This window comes from Prosopis cineraria, unplaced genomic scaffold (genome assembly GCF_029017545.1).
Source record: "Prosopis cineraria cultivar Desert tree isolate PC_DT_omini unplaced genomic scaffold, ASM2901754v1 PC2, whole genome shotgun sequence".
Taxonomy (NCBI): Eukaryota; Viridiplantae; Streptophyta; class Magnoliopsida; order Fabales; family Fabaceae; genus Prosopis; species Prosopis cineraria.
In genome coordinates this window covers 25,015,983-25,026,766 of record NW_026555333.1, presented here as the reverse complement: position 1 = coordinate 25,026,766, position 10,784 = coordinate 25,015,983, and the positions used below count along the sequence as shown (strand labels likewise).

General features: G+C 35.1%; 1 non-coding gene across 1 annotated transcript; it reads right to left on the bottom strand.

Annotated features, from left to right (window-relative positions):
- Positions 1-10,248: 10,248 nt before the first annotated feature.
- LOC129304293 (small nucleolar RNA R71) lies at positions 10,249-10,355 on the bottom strand. The gene has a single exon (XR_008591659.1). It is a non-coding gene; the product is annotated as a small nucleolar RNA R71 (small nucleolar RNA).
- Between the last annotated feature and the right edge of the window lie 429 nt (positions 10,356-10,784).

The window sequence follows — 10,784 nt, the reverse complement described above, 5'->3', positions numbered from 1 at the left end:
AGTTGGCTGACTGGGCACAGTGACGTGGCGACAGTGACACGTGGCAGAAAACTACTGGGCTGACCTATCGTTGACCGGTCAGAACGATGACGTGGCAGCTGACGTCAGCGTCTTCAACCTTCGGATGGCACGTGAAGGCGCGTGGACCGGCGGCGAGGCGCGTGGTCTTCCGACGGTGGCTCGTGGAGGCGCGTGCAGATGTTTCCGGTGACGGGGAACCTCTTGTTCCACATTTTAGGACCTCCTGAGCACGATGGTGATGTTATTTTTCTGAGAAAATGCCTGGTTTATAAAACGCGAAGACGTCAGGGACTCCTCCTCTGAACCTCTCTTCTTTCCAGCGTACTTTCTCAACTGTAACTCACTCTCTCGCTCTCTGGACCAGCTCTGATACCAAAAATGGCACATTTCATCCCATGCTAGAAGACCAACAATGCTGTTCAAGTAGCAGACTTGTATTTTAAGGAAATTGTGCGTCTTCATGGCATTCCTAGAACTATCACTTCTGACCGTGATGTGAAGTTTCTTAGCCACTTTTGGCGGACGTTATGGAAGAAGATGGGAACTAAGCTCCAGTTTAGCAGCGCTAGTCACCCCCAGACAGATGGTCAAACTGAAGCTATAAATAGGATTCTTGGTAATCTTCTTGCTGAACCCGGGAAGAATGAAACGGACTGAAACGGACAACAGAATTAATACACGAGAGTTACAGAATTGAAGCCAAACGTGTTCCGTTACCCTTCATTAAGCCAATAAAACATCTAGCATTTACATTTGTAACGTTAGCTTATTACCTGTTTTCGTTCAGAGTCCTAACACTATAAATAGGACTCACTTTGTTGTAAGAGAGGCAGAGTAGAAATACAATTCAGAGTTTTCTCTTTTCATTGGTTTTTGTGCCAACAATCTTTATTTTATTTATACTTTAAATTATCATTTCAATAAGAAATATCATTTTTTTTATATTTTTATTCTATTGATTTGACCCATGAGAAAGACTAAGAATTGAATTGATATGTTCACGTCATCGCCATATTTTGAATGGAATTTTACTTTTAACATAAGTTCACCAACATTTGGTCAAAACAGATCTCATGTTGAACTAATCTAATTCTAAATTTCAGAACTCTTTCTAAATCCACATGTAAATACGTTATCCTAATTATTATAATTTCCTTCGACAATATATAAATATATATATATATATATATTCCCGATCATGCCAGAGACCATTATTAAAAATTTAAAATAACAAAAATAATAAATGTAGAGCATTGACTAAAAAAGAGAGTACATGTTGAGCTGTAAAGAACAAAAAATCCAATCAAAACTCGAGCTACTTTGGAAGGATTATAGTGTTTCAAATGAGAATCTACAATTACCAACGGAACTGGATTTCAAACATATCAAATTCACCTGTTAATCAAGTATCTTATGCAGCATTAAAGGATTGTAAGCTTGCATCCATCTTTCATCTCCAATTCGGCAAGACAATCTGCCACTTCTTGGATGGATCTAACATCTCCACATTTTGCAAATCAGGCAATAACCATAATTCCTCTGGAAGCTTAATCAATATCTTACAATAATTGATGGACAAGCTTTGAAGACGAGGCATTGCACCTCTGCTCAAATTCCAACTTTTGTATCCCATGTCTCTCATCTTAAAGACTTTGAGACTTTGGAAATATCCACTCTTGCAGTCAAGATTGTCACATCTACCTTCTTCTTGAAACCTTCCACCATGAAAAGTTATTTTTAAAATCTCAAGACTGAAAATGGTTCCAAGAACTTCCAAAGAAATATCTCCAGAACCCAGCAGTAGTGTTATCTTGGTCAATTTTGATGGAAAAATTGCATCTATGTAAAGGAATTTGTAATCTTCAATCTTGAGTGTTTGTTGACCAGATAAGGTTCGAAGGTTTTTCCAAAACGCATTTGGATAAAATTTTCCTTCCCAAAAGCATAACCCCAATTTTCTAAGCTTGCGCATATAGGTTAGTGAGGGACCTTGACAGTCTTCAACAACAACAAAAGAAAGGATTTCCAGATTGTCTAAAGAAGAATTAAGAGGTGGGATTTGTGATTCTTTTGGAAGTAAAAGATGCTTTAAACGTTTAAGTTTCCCTATCCTCCTTGGTAGAATCACTGAATATCCCACCGTCTCTAAAGTTTCTAAATTCCATAGGTCAGATATTGTTTTTGGAATATTTCTTAAAGAACCCAACTCAAAATGTAACTTTAGGTACCTAAGATGGATGAGCCGCACAATTCTATGAGTAATTATTCTTCTTACCATTGGAGTAGAGTAACATTTGGAATCCCCATAGCAACTTTCAAAGAAAATCAAAGAACGCACAGATGAATGATTAGTACTTAGGCTAGATGTTAGGTAAGTTGCAATTTGATTATACATGAACAATCTTCAAGGACTAACCAAATTTGAATTGCTAGTGGTAGTAGTAATGTCATAGAACTTCTTATTTTTGCTTTCTTCTATGCAAAATGCTCGTAAAAGATCATGAATGCAACATACCTTCACATTCCCATCGGTCCTCTTGCTTTCAACTTGGATCAAGCTTCGGTCAATGAGTTCCATCAAGTAGTATTTTGCAACATCCTCTGGTTTCTTATTGCCTGTATCTTTTGGTATCAACCCTTTTGCTATCCAAAGTTTCATCAATTCCCTAACATGGATTTTGAAGTCTTCAGGATAATGACCAACATATAGAAAGCATAGTTTTAGATTTTGTAGCAATAACTTATAACTCAATGCCAAAATGTCTGTGCATTCAACTTTTTGTTGAAAAAGATGCCAAATTTCATTTCCAGTGACATAGGACCACCATGAATTCGATCTCTCTAATTGTGCTAATATGCCAGCCAACACCACAATGGATAATGGTAAACCATCACAACTTTCAGCCATTTTCTTGTCAAGATTTTCCAATTCAGGAGGGCATTGTTCTCCCATAAACACCCTCATTGATGAAAGTTCCTAGTTTTGTTCTTTGTCGAGAGATGGAAGCTGATATACAAACTTTTCGTATACATTAGCAACGTGAGCTACTTGTATTGATCAACTAGTGATCAATATTCTACTCCCATTTTTGTCATCTGGAAAGCATCATTTATCGCACTCCATACTTCAGGTCTTTATATGTCATCAAGAATAACAAAATAAGGCTTTTCTCTCAAGCTTTCATGGATTTTTTGCTTTAACAAATTCTCCATACTGATATTTTAGAAAGGACATGTGATCCAAAACTTTTTGGATCGCATGTCTTAGATTTTTTGTGCCCATTCCATGATAACTACTTGATCCCACTTGAGCCAAGAGAATGATCAATAATGATTTAACTTTCCAGTCTTCTGAAACATTAGCCCACGCAAATCTATGAAAATGTAGCTTATCACTTTTATAGATCTTTCTAGTAAGAGTGATTTTTCCTTGCCCACCCATGCCGATGGTGGAGACGACCTTACTCTCACTATGCCCACCCATGACATGCTTGATGACATCATTTGAGTAGAAATCAAAGTCAACCACATCATCTTTCTCAAAAATTCTCCTTGGAAAAAACTCAAATAAATTGTTGTTAGTTTAGAATTAGTTTTTGTTAAAACCCGAATAGATATTTGTTAATAAAAAAACTAACTTGAACTAACAAGTATTCATTCTGGTTTTGACAATAGGTGATTCTTAATTGATAAAAATTTTCTCCAGCTGTCCTTAATTGATATTTTTTCATTTATAAATTAATAAATTATATATGTGTGTGTGTGTGTGTGTGTGTGATAGTTTGATTGGTTTAGTCTATTCAATTTTAAATCTTACTAACTAAATTAATTAACTAAAATATTTTTTAAAAAATGAATAAAAAATTAAATAGATTGAATCAATTAATAAAAATTAGATTTGATTCAATTCAATTTTTTTCGAATACATGGCCATGGCAAACAATGCAAAAAGACCAATATATAGTCATGTCTGAAGTCAAAAGGCTTCTACTATCATACGGGGAACATCATAGATTGTAGTAACAAAATTGTCATGAGATAGCTGGTGAGCTAAGTGGTCAGCACATCTATTTCCTTCTCTATACACGTGATCAAAAGTGATCACCCAGTCTTATAAAGTGAGTTCTCTAATTTTTCTGATGATATTAGAGAATGGATGACTTCCAGAATAGTTGTAGGTAAGAGATAATGCCTCCATTGAGCCAGTATGAATATTTGCTTTGGGTAATTTTTCACTCTAGTAAAGGTAAGGCCTTTGCAGATTTCCATGAGCTCAGCTGGTGTGCTGGGTTGATATCCAATATGCTTGGACAAGCTTAATTCAATTTTTCTTATCACCTTTGATGACGCCTCCATAAGCAGTAGTGCCATTAATATTAACTACACCATTAGTGTCAAGTCTAAACCATCCAATTTGGTTTCCAATTAATGTCATAAATATTGTTTCTTTTATTCAAATGATTGAATTTGGAAAGAAGCTTCGTGTCATTGTTAATTTGTTGATTGCTGGAGAAGGCAATATTGCTATCCAAGACCTTATCTTCAAAATAGAGTTTCTTGCATGTACTTTTCCAAATATTCCAATAAGCTTGGGCTAAAAGACTCTACCAAGATGTTCTTCTTGTATGCAAGTTCCCTACATTATTCTTTGCATTTCAAATTATCTAGTCCTATAGACCAAGAGAGAAAAAAGTGTAAAGTTTTGTAAGACTGACCAATTTTTTCCATACCTCATTTTCTTCTCCACAATCTCGTAGAATATGAATGGTGGAGCTGGAGGAGTTACAACCAAATCCCAGTAGAATGCGAGTAGTTGTTTTGGAGGCGATTCCAAGCTGCTTTCTAAAGGAAATATCTTATTTTCTCATAAGTGAGCCATTTTCAAATCTTATACCAGGTACTAAGTGATTTTGGTCCTTATGTATTTCCAAGGCTCTGCAAGCAGATTTAACAGAAAAGTTGCCATCAGAAGAGGGCCTCTAGATAAGAACATTGTCTTCATTTTGGTGATTGGGAGGTTGAACAATGGATATCTGCTTGATCACATTAGAGTGAAGGTAATGGCTTAGGAGATTTATATTTCATCCTCTCGTATTAGTGCAAAGATTAGCAACTCTAGCATGTAAAATAGAGTCAGCATTGGGTAAAGCATCATTAACAAGAGGTTCCGGGAGCGGAGACCATTTATCATACCAAAAATATATTTGATCTCCTTTGTCAACTTTCCAACCAACATAATGCATAAATTTATCCCAAACTTTACATATGCTATTCCAGTTATAGGAGCAAGTATTAGGTTTGACAACCATCAAAATTTTGGATTTATTGCATTTGTATTTATCACAAAGGATACACACCCATAGACAATTAGGTTTGGAGATTAAGCCCCAACAAAGCTTCATAATGAAGACTGTATTTTAATTTTTAAGTTTCCTGATGCCAAGACCATCATCTTTTTTGTCCTTAGTAATATAGTCCTAAGAGATAAGATGTAGTTTCTTGGTACTGTCAGATGAATTCCAAAGGAAATTCCTAGAACTTTTCTCTAATTCAGAGGAAGAAGCATAATTTGCATGATATAGTTAGGAAGAGCCAAAAGAACAGATTTGATGAGTACAAATTTCTTGACTAAGTTCAAATAATGGCTTTTCCAATTAAACAATCGTAAGTTTGTCTTATCAAAAAGAGGAGCAAAAGTAAGCTTAGAAGTCCTTTCATGAATGATAGGAATTCCCAAGTATTTGCTAAGGTTTCTAGTGAGAGGAATCTCCAACTCTTCACTAATTTGTTGAGCTCTATTGTTGTTAACATTCTTTGAACAAAAGAGCTTGGATTTATCAATGTATCTTCTGCCCTGAGGTGTTACAAAATTCAGAGAGACATTGTTGCATGATCATGGCTTGAGATAAAGAATACTCTGCAAAAAGTAAAGGTCATCAACAAAAAATAAGTGAAAAATTGAAGGCCCATTAATTGTTAGTCTAATTAGCACCCATTCATTATGATCATTGCTATTGTTAATGCAATGACCTAAACATTCAATACAAAAGCACAAAAAGATAAAGAGAAAGAGGGTCCCTCTAACGGATGCTTCGAGAAGGTGGGAATTCCTTAGAGGGTGCTCCATTGTAAAGGACCTGCATGTGTGTGGTAGAGATGGCCGCCTGAATCAGGTTTCTAAAGTGGCTATTTATCCCAATGAATTTAAGAGTATCATTAATGAAATTTCAAGAAAGTCTATCAAAAGTCTTCTCAAGGTCCACCTTAATAGTCATGAACCCTTTTTTACCTGTTTTGTTTCTCATGGAGTCAATGATTTCCTAAGGAATGATGATATTATCACTGCTCTATCACCCTTAAATGAAGCTACATTGATTATCATTGATTAAATGATTCATACAGGCCCAAAGGTGATTAGAAAGAATTTTAGTGATAATTTTATAGCTAACATTACAAAAAAATATAAGATGAAAATATTTCAAGCAAGTGGGGTGATCAATCTTGGGGATCAAAGTGATGAAAGTATCATTTACCATCCCAATAGTTTTAGGATCACTAAAGACCTTTTTGAAAAATTTAAAAATGTTATGTTTCAGATCATCCCAATAGGTGTGAATGAATCTTGCATTATACCATCAAGACCTGGGACTTTGAAGGCTCCAATATCAAAAGTAGCATTCTTGATTTCATCATCAGAAACTTCTCTATGCAAACATTGAAATTGGGTATTGATAGAACACATTTGTTACCCACTTTTATTTGTCAATTAGGACCATTTTATTAATGATTTATCACCTTCAAGTGCACACATTGCATTAGATTTGGAACTTTGCCTAAGTTTCTAATATCAGTGCACTAGGGGCATTTTGGTCCAAAAAATGAACTTTTGAGAAAATGTACAAGAAAAATTGACAAAGTGCATTTTATGTCCAGTTGATGAATGGTGAAATTATATTTTTAAAATTCATTTTAGTTTGGGAGTAATTAAATAAAAAAGTCAACACTTTCTTAAGTGTCTTAGTTTGTCCTAGTTTTTGGTTTGCCTTTGTGTAAAAATTTTTATATAATTTTGTGCAGCCTAAAACTTGGTTAATTTAATAAATTCTCCCTTCTAATTATGAATTTAATTCTGGACATGAATTAGATTTTATTCTATCATATGCTATTTAATTGAATTATGTGATTTATGTGACATAGGTGGCATGTGACTTGTGCATCAATTGGGCAATTGAGGTCAACACTCCTTGAGGACAATGGCTGATGGTTTGCACGTGAATTGTGATTATTTTGAGGGATTAGATCAGCTAAAATGATGTGGATGACACATGGGAAATTAGGCACACATTGGAATCATCTACAAACCAATAGGAAGTTGCCACTTTGCAAGTGTGACAAGGCTCCCATTTACATTTTAATTTCTTTTTCCTTATTTTAATTAAGCTTCAGCTGATGGAAGACACCAAGGAGCACGCCATTTTAAGTCTCAAATGGGATCCAACACATATCTCATTCATCTTCCACATTCTCTCTCTCTTGTTCATAGTGTTCTTCATTTTCTCTCTTTTGTTCTTCATTTTCCAGCACCCTAACCTCCATTTTCAGCCACCAAACCTCCACAAAACTCATACCATTCTTCTCCTTTCTTCATTTTCGTTCCATCCCTTCCATTTTCACAAGGATAGAAGCTCATTTTCATCATTCAAGAGCTATGGAGTTTGGCCTTCACAAGCAATCACTAGGGTTCTTGAAGATGAAGATTGGCTAAGTTTCTTTGTGGAATCCTAGAGAGATGAAGATGGAGGATGAGTCTTGAGCTTCAAATTGGCTAAGTTCTTTTGTTTCCTATCCTCTTCTCTTTTTACTAGATGGTTAGATTCCTTAATCTAGGGTCTAATCATCTTAGCTTATAAATTCTAATTTGAATTTGATGTTGATGTAAAGAGAGAGGATTGTTTCATTTAATTTCTTCCTTGGACAGCCATGACTGAATTTTGCCACTCTTTGTTTGGCACATAATCTTGTGTTTTTCAATTAGTGAATTTCTTGTGTTAATATTGCATAATCTTGTGGTGTTAATGCTTGTGTTGTTGAGTAGCTTGACATAATCTTGTGGTTGCTCAATTTATGTGTTTGACCATGGCTGTTGAGAGAGGATTTTGAGTGAATCACTTGGCTAATGTCTTCACCAATTGGTTAATTAAACTAGGACTTTAATCTAAGACCTAGGGAGGTTAGCTAATTAGGTTAATTGGCTTAGGATAATTTTCTTAAGTCATGACAGCTTTAGTCAAGAGGAAAGGGAAGCTAAACTTAGCCTAATCATGAGAAGATAATGAGTCCAAAATCAACTAATCTCTAGGGTTCCATTATTGTAAAAAGGGAAGTTCATTTCACTCACTTTCACTAGCATTTTAATTACTTGCATATTAGGTAATTAGTTTAGATAATTAGCTAGATAACTAAATTCCTACAAACTTTGGTTGATTTATTTCACTAGATAACTTTCAATTAGACTTAAAACCATTCCTTGGGAGATGACCTAGGGTTGGCCCTATATTGCATTAGGGTTAGCTTTAGTATAATTTTGAGGATAAGCGACTAATTTCCTATCAAAATTTTGGCGCCGTTGCCGGGGAATGGTTTAAGTTTAATTCTAAGGTTGTTTAGTACTTAATTTATATTTTTAGTGTTCCTGAAAATTTTTTTGAAAAATTATAAAAATTTGTGTTTTGTGTTTTGTTTAGTGTTTTTTGTGTGTTTTGAGTGTTTTTATTCTGTTTTGAAAAAGAAAAAAAAAATTAATGCAATTTTCGTTGGTTTGGTGTAGAGCTGAAAATACTCTGTTTCTAGTGTCTCTGTCTGAAATTGAAAAATTAACTGGGAATGAGTCTGAGGGAATTTGAATTTGAAATTTATTTCATTGAAAGCTCTATATCCTAGCTTCACTTTAAAATTGGTTTGGTCAATTTTGGACGTGGGAAGTGTCCTGTGGAAATTTTACAATCTAACAAGGTCCAGGGAGCCATTACAGAGGATTTCCAAAACCCTGTTTCAATTTTGAGTTAGCATATCTTCCTCTTTGTGCGTTCAAATTGATTGATTCCAATTTCATTTTTCTTATCGCTGTCTTATCTTTGTTTCTTGTGTTTAGGATTTTCTTCAATTTTTCCATTTTCCTATTTGAAAGTTTGTTAGAAGCTCTGAAGGTCTTCTGGACGAAATCCTGTTTCTCCAGACTTGAGGACCAACTTGTGAAAAATTCTGGAAACGATTGGGCAGGATTTTTAATCTAAAAGTTTTATATAATTTTCCTGTATATCTCTTGTGTTTCTCATAAAAGTTTCAGGGGAATTTATCATGTGGATTTGCTGATAGAAAATTCACAAGTTCACTGTCTCCAGAGAGCCTACTGTGCGAATTCCAGAATTGCCAAAGCTTCTTGATTAAGCATTTCTAACTCTCTTTCTACTTGTTTGGTGTTATTTTTTTTTCATTTTGTTGCTATTGAGTTTAAAAAAAATAAAAAAAAATTATTTCTCTTGCTTTTGTGTGTTTTGAATTGTTTCATGTTGATTTGCATTTTAGTTTAGCTTGTTCTTTGTTCTTAATTTTCTTGAGCTTGATTAGTGCATGACCCGAAGAAAACATACCTCTTTTGTTGAATTAGATCCAGAAATTGAAAGGACTATTTCTAGATTGAGAAGATCACAACCTATTCTTGATTCTCATTTGGTTTGTAATTCAACAATGGAAGGTATCTTAGGACATGAGCATGTGCATAATGAGGGCCATGGGAATGGGAATGAGAATTTGCATGATGATGGCCATGTTAATAATGAATTTGAAGGCTTGCATAACCCTAGAGAGGAGAGGAGCATTAGGCAATTAACTCAACCTAATTGGCATGATAATCCTTATGGCTTATATGTTCCTCCTACTAATGTTCAATTTGAAATTAAATCCTCCTTGATTAATGCATTGCCTAAATTTCATGGGTTACCAGGAGAGGATTGTCATAGGTTTTTGCATACTTTCCTATTGGTTTGTGATACTATGAAGCCTATGCATGTAAATGTTGATGATGTTCAAGCTAAGGCTTTTGTATTTTCTCTTGAAGGTTTAGCAAAGGAATGGTATTTCAACTACCCTTCTTATGTGAAAGTGAGCACATGGGCTGAGCTAAGAAGACTCTTCTTAGATAAATTCTTTCCAAATTCCAAGGTCACCAATTTGAGAAAGCAAATCTATGGGGTCCAACAAGGAGAGGATGAGAGTCTCTATGAGTATTGGACTAGATTCCAAGGCCTTTTGGCTAAATGCCCACACCATCAAATTTCTAGTGAGAATTTAGTCCAATATTTCTATGAGGGCTTGATTCCAAGAGACAAAGTTAACATTGATGCCGCTAGTGGTGGATGCTTGATTGACCTCACTTCCTTAAAGGCTTGGGAACTAATTGACAAGATGGCTTCAAGTGGTGCTCAATACTCTACAAGGGAAAAGAGAAATGTGAATATGGTAGGTTCCTCAGTTCTTAATGATTCATATGTGGACTTGCTAGCTGCCAAGATTGGGAGAATGTTGGCTCCACAAATATCTCAAGTGAGCAATGTAAGTACTTCTCAAGCACTTGTCCCTTATTCTTGTACTTTTTGTGACTCACCTATGCATGTAGAAAGCAATTGTCCTATTAAGTTTGAACAAGTAAATGCTATCTACAATGGAAAACAATCCTATGGTGGGAGGCAAGGGCAAGGAGCTTA